Raw genomic sequence first — 6,457 nt, 5'->3', positions numbered from 1 at the left:
GGGAAAAGGAGATGGTGGATCCTGTCGGATGGTTCCCCGAGCAGACTGTCAAAATCATTTGGCAGAATGCCTCATCGCCAGAACTTCCCAACAAGCACTAAGATGTAGCTTGGCTGGTGGTGGGAAAGACCCTCCCCGTCAGATCCTTCCAACACGCCAGGAGTCTCACCCCCTCTGCACGTTGCCCTCTAGTTGGCTGTGGTGGGGACGAGACCATTGTTCACCTCCTTGTGGAATGTGCCTTTGCAAAGAAGGTCTGGAGAGAGATACAGTGGTTTCTGTCGAGGTTCATCCCGAGCAGCGAGGTGACACAGGACTCTGTGCTCTACGGGCTGTTCCCAGGGACATACACCGAGACAAATATCAACTGCAGCTGGAGGATCATCAACTTTGTGAAAGACGCTCTTTGGTCTGCCTGAAACTTGTTGGTCTTCCAGTGCAAAGAGTTGTCCCCGACCAAGTGTTGCAGACTGGCGCATTCCGAGGTCCAGGACTACATGCTGAGGGACGCACTAAAGCTTGGGGCAGCTGCTGCAAAGGCGCTATGGGGAAAGATTGCTGTCTAAGACCTTTCTGTCGTAGTACACCGAGGGGCTGGGAAAGGTATAGACACCTCAGGCTGTACGACTTACAATACATATATGCATTGAATACTAATTGTATTGAAGCACCTCAGAGTGCAGCATGATGTATGTTGATAACTCCAATACCATTGCACTGTCTGATTGTCTGTAATAACCATATTGAAATTATTGTAATATTCATTGATTGTATTGAAGCACCTTGTGATCCACGTGTAAAAGTTGAATCTGATTGTACTTTTTGTGATGGCCATTTAGAAATGTTTTGTTATTTTCTTCCAGATATTTTATGAATAAAGTAATTTTTTAAACAAAAAAATCAATGCTGATGAGCTAACCTCACTCAATGGTGTTCCTTGAGGAAGAAGGGTTAGAAACACTTAGATACACACTTCAAATAAAGATTTAAACACATCTCCCTGACATCACACAAGGGTCCAGAGGCTAGTTCTACTGAGGTTGACATCACAGGAATGTGAATCTCACAGTGGGACACTATCAGTGAGTAGGATGATGGCTGGACGTCAACATAAGATGATTTCAATGTACAAAATCACAATGCCTTCAGTCCAAGATATTCACATAACCATCAAATATATTCACAAAAGTGCAATTTCTTTACATGTCTAGCACACCCATGACCTAAAATTGACATCAATTTTTCTTAACTTTCCTAACTCTACTGCTACACCTGGGTGCAGCCCTGACATCTGCAGCAGAGGTGGAGGCAGCCTGGTGACTGCTACGTCCTGATGTCTGCAATGACCTTGGTGGATGTCCTCTGGTGGCCCGAGGCCTGGAGGGTCCCAGCCTGATAAGGTCACCTGCTTAGGTACAGAAGCGCCCTCAGTGACCTGAACAGCTGGAGTTCATGGGGTCACAGGCAGAGTGGGCTGTGAGCAGATGCACACCTTTGGAGGTCCCCGGAGTGTTCGGATGATGCTCATCCTGCCTGTGGGTGCCCAAGGGCCCCATCCTGACTTCTGCAGGAAATGGTGCACCTGGAAGGAAGTCGAGGTGCCTCTTCCCCATGTTGCCTACATCTTGATGGTGCCCACCAGAGTGTGTGGCCATGGAGTCCAGGGCTGGGCGCAAATATGGCAAGATCTGCTGGACCAAGGTCTCCATGGTGGCCGCCAGCCTTCCCATGGTGACCTCGAGGCACTCGCTTGTCAAAGTCACGACATCAGACAGAATGTGGATGGACTCCTGCATCGTTCGCTCTAGTCTGCTGAGTGACTGTCAGATCTCTGCCTGATGCTCCACCGCCTGTTGTTGCATCTCCAGCATTGAGTTGGCAGCTCCTTCCAGAGGCTCATCATCTGACTCAGACTGAGCAGGTGGCTGGTCTCCAATGGCCCTACGAGTGCCCTAGACCTGGACTGAGCCTGCCTCCGACTACTGTGGGAGATATCATGAGGTATTCTCCAAAAAGTGAGCCTGAGCCTAATCTAGAGCTGTGCTCGACCAACGTGTGTGTCTCTGAGCAGGTGGAGGGTATGTGTGAGCGCCATGATGGTTCTTCTAGAGCTTCCTCTTTGGACGTGGTCTGGTGGCTCGGACTGGTGTTCGACTGGCTTGTGGGCCTCGATTTGCTCGTGCCTAGAAAATAGAGTTTCAGTTAATGAGCTTGAGCTATATAAGACTGCACGAGAGTCACTGTGATTGTCAGGATTTGATGAGGTGATGGAGCTGAGATCCGTACTGGGAGAGGCTGATCTCCTCTTCCCCACAGGAGTGATTCCTGTCCTCCCCATTGAGCTCGGCTGCAGCCTCCTTAAACTCAGTGAGGACAATGATTTCGGCCGCCCTCCCCTGATCTGGAATCTCTCGTGCCTGTTGTGTGCCAACTTGGCCTGTATGAAGAAGAAAGAAAGGCAGGTGATGAGAAGGGATGGAGCAGAGATTGGGTGAGATGCATGTCCCCTGTGTATGGTGAGGAAGGTGAGCAACATGATCGATGGTATGATGGTGATGTGAAAGCCTCGGTGAGAGAATGAGTGTTAATATATGTCTCCTGCTAATGGTTGTGTGAGATCCCTGAAAAGAGAGTAGCTGTCTGGGTGCATGATGCCATGATGAGAGTTTGATGTTGGTGGGAGTTGAAGGATGACTTGCCCTGATGGAGCGGATGAGATCATTCATCCTCTTCCTGCACTGGATGGCATTTCAGATGTGGCTGTATCCTGGAGCCATCCCTGGGATACAGGGCATACCTGTGTGCCCGCACTCCTCTGATCAAAGCCTGGAGGGCCTGGTGGGTGAAGGGGGGTGCTGCTTTCGGCCACCTTCTTGTGGCTGGAAGACATCTCTGCACGTGTCCTGAAGACAGCTGAGCTGGATAGAGTGAGATGTATGTGTTGGACTGGCGCTTAAATGTGGCGCCCAGATCTGCGACCTCGCCAGCTGATGGCGGGCAGGTGAATCAACTCCCGACCTGCCAGGTGATTCGGACCCATACTCACCTGTGCACAATGAATGAGCTTTTAAGTGCAGAATCAGGTGTGAGTTCCCGCCATTCCGGCCAGTGGGGCGGGTGCTGCCAAAACTGCCCGCCACTGCACTTAGTCTCCTTCTGCCCTATTTTTCTCTCTTCACTGATTCTGTATGATCTGCTCAGCATTTTCAGCATTTTCTTTTTTTATTTCTCATTTCCAGCATGTACATTATTTTGCGAACTAGTTTGATAGCCTTGAGTCAGATGGATCATTCTCATTTAGTTATGTACACAGTAACAAGTTGTATCTGAAAAAGTTTCAAATTCAGTGTGTGGGTTTGACTTTGTAACTCACTGTATGCAATGCCATGTATCTTTGACTGAACAGTGCCCAAAGATACTGCATAAATCTAGATATAAAGGGCTTCCTTGCCTACAATGGGAGAGCACTGAAATCGTTGCTCGAAGTTGAAATCCTTATCCTAACTGACATTCTCCCTCAGGCTTCCCTTCAAAGCAGGTTTTACTAGTAATGACCAGCTCGTATGGAGAAGGGAGGAAAGGCCTGGAAAGAAAGCTGTCTTCTCCTACCATCCCCTTGGAGGATTAGCCAAACAATTGCTTAATATAACTTGTTGTTTGACAAAATGGACAAGCATGGACACAGAAGTTACAAAAGTATAAACTGAAAGATAAAATGCATGTGAGTTCCATCGTCTTACAAAGCATTTTATAACTACTAGTCATTAGAATAAAGTTATAAAATGCAAACTAAAGTAATTTATGAATTCCATCGATTGTTTAATGCCTCATACAATATCAGTGTTCATTCTACGTGAGGGTGCAACGTGACATCTAACAAAGTTACTGAGTCAAGTGCCTTTGGCAGGCCACTGCCACCTTAATGCTGGTGGCTGCTTTAAAGTGACACAGTCACAATATTTCAAGCTTTAATTGCTAAAAGATGAAGGAAGGCGTGGCAGGGAGATCTGTAGGCACTATAGGCAAATTTGTTGCATGCACCACCAAATCACTAACTATACCTCCAAGTCCTGCACAACGAAACTCGTAAATATAAGAAACAATGTGGAATTAATGACAGACTTCAGGGGAACATAAATAGACTAGAGAAATGGGCAGACATATGGCAAATGAAATTTAACATAGAGAAGTATGAAGAGATACATTTTGGTAAAAAGCACGAGAGGCAATATAATCTAAATTCTGTAATTTTAAAGGAAGTGCATGAACAGAGACTTAGGGATGTGTGTAGTCAAATCTTTGAAGATGGTAGGACAAATGTAAAGGCTGTTAAAAATACACCTGATATCCTTGGATTATTATTAACGGGATGGAGTACAAAAGCAAGGAAGTTATGCTAAACTTTATAAAAGAGTGATTAGGCCTCAGCTGGAGTATTGTGTTCATGAATGGTTTTGATAAACTAAATAAGAAGACGTTGTTTCCAGTGGCAGGAGGGTTGATAACCAAAGGACACAGATTTAAGGTAGTTGGCAAATGAACCAGAAGCGACATGAGGAAATTTCTTTTACACAGCAGTGTTATGATCACCTGCTTAGACAGGTGGTGGAAGCAATTTTCAGTAGTATCATTCAAAAGAGAATTGGATAAAAGCTTGAAGAGAAAAATTTACAGGTCTATGATGAAAGAGCAGGGGAATGAGTATAATTGGACAGTTCTGCCAAGAAGCCGGCGCAGAAATGATGGACTGAGTTTCTGTTTACCATTTAATGATTCTATCTGCCTGGCAATGATTGGGAGCTGGTTGCATAAGCTGTGTGTTAACAGGGAGAAAATTACAGAGCTGTGCCTTCAGATGTGAACAACCCCACAGTCAACCTCCAACAAAAACTTGCCATTGTTTTTGGCAGGCAAGTTACCAGTACACACAGCCTTCCTGGCTTTGCCTCCTTTCATCAACATAGTTAGACCCAACCATCCAATGTGCAGTCCACAGATTATGAAACAAAGCAGGATGAAGCAGCCCACTTGATCAACACTCCATTCAGAACCTTACTCATTCCCTCCACCACTAGTACATTGCAGCAATTTGCCAAGGCTGCTTTGACAGAACCTTCCAGAACTGCCACCCCTACTACCTAGAAGGACAAAGGCAACAGGTGCATAGGAACACCACCATAGAATCATAGAATGGTTGTGGTGTAAGGAACCCATTCGGCCCTTTGTGCATTCGTTGGCTGTCTGCAAAAGCAACCCCCCAGTACCACTCCCCTACCTTTTCCCTGTTGCCCGGAAAATATTTTATTTTCAGATAATTATCCAACTCTTTTTTAAAGGCCTCGATTGAATCTGCATCCACTACACACTCAGGCATTGCATTCCAGATCCTAACCACTTGCTGCATAAAAAAAGGTTTTCCTCGACTTCCTGTGCAAGTCACATACCATCCTGACTTAGAATGATATCGCCGTTCCTTCACTGTCACTGAAACAAAATCCTGGAACTCCTTCCTGACCAGCACTATGGTTGTAGCTAAACCACATGGACTTTAGCGGTTCAAGAAGGCAGTTCATCACCATCTTGTGGGCATTTAGGGATCAGCAATAACTACTGGTGATTCCAGTGTTGCTCACGTCGCATGAACAAACAAAAAGGAACTAAATGATGTATCACGATGGCTCCTAAGACATGCCTTCCAACAGAGCCCCCATTCTGTATGGGAGTGAGTGGGAGGAGACACAGGATATAAGATCAGGCTTGTCCAACTCGTGGCCTACAGGCCAGATTGAGGCTTCTGAGCCCTCTGGACTCAGCCTGACCAATTTCTTTCATTTGACTTACATTTGAAAATGCTCTAAATATGCTCATCCATCACAGGCTGGTTTATCCCTGCATTTGCTGCTGATAGACTATCAGGGAGAAACCAGCATGTGATTAGATGAGCAGCAAACAGGAGGAAGGTAAGTTGTCAAGTTAAGTTCCAGGGCTTGGAGCGTAAGTGCAAGCATGGGGAGATGGGCCTGAAGCAAGAGTGAGAGCGGGCCCGGAGCATGAGTGGGGACCCAGCTGCCCAGGAGTGAGATTTGGGAGGCCAGCGGGCCAGGGGGGAGAGTGAGGCCAACTGGTGTCCAAGTGTGAGTGAGTGAGGTGGAGATTGTGAGTGGTGTGGGAGGGGAGAGCGTGAGTGACTGTGAGTGTCTGTGTGTGCGGGAGGGGAGTGTGTGAGTATTTGAGTGAGAGGGGAAAGGGTAAATGTGTGTGTTTGAGGTGACAGTGTCGGCAAAGTGTGTGTCAGAGATGAAAATGTGTATGTGTCAGAAAGAAGTGTGTGAGCTTGTGTGCGTGTGTGATGACAGTGGACAATGTGTGTGTGAGAGAGAGGAGATTGTTTCTGCGTGAGAGAGGAGAGTGCGTCTGTGTGAGAGAGGAAAGGGTGTGCGTGTGAGAGAGGAGTGTG

The sequence above is a fragment of the Carcharodon carcharias genome, chromosome 14 (genome assembly GCF_017639515.1).
Source record: "Carcharodon carcharias isolate sCarCar2 chromosome 14, sCarCar2.pri, whole genome shotgun sequence".
NCBI classification, from domain to species: domain Eukaryota; kingdom Metazoa; phylum Chordata; class Chondrichthyes; order Lamniformes; family Lamnidae; genus Carcharodon; species Carcharodon carcharias.
The sequence above is the reverse complement of the archived record's forward strand: the minus strand, read 5'-3'. Positions refer to the sequence as shown.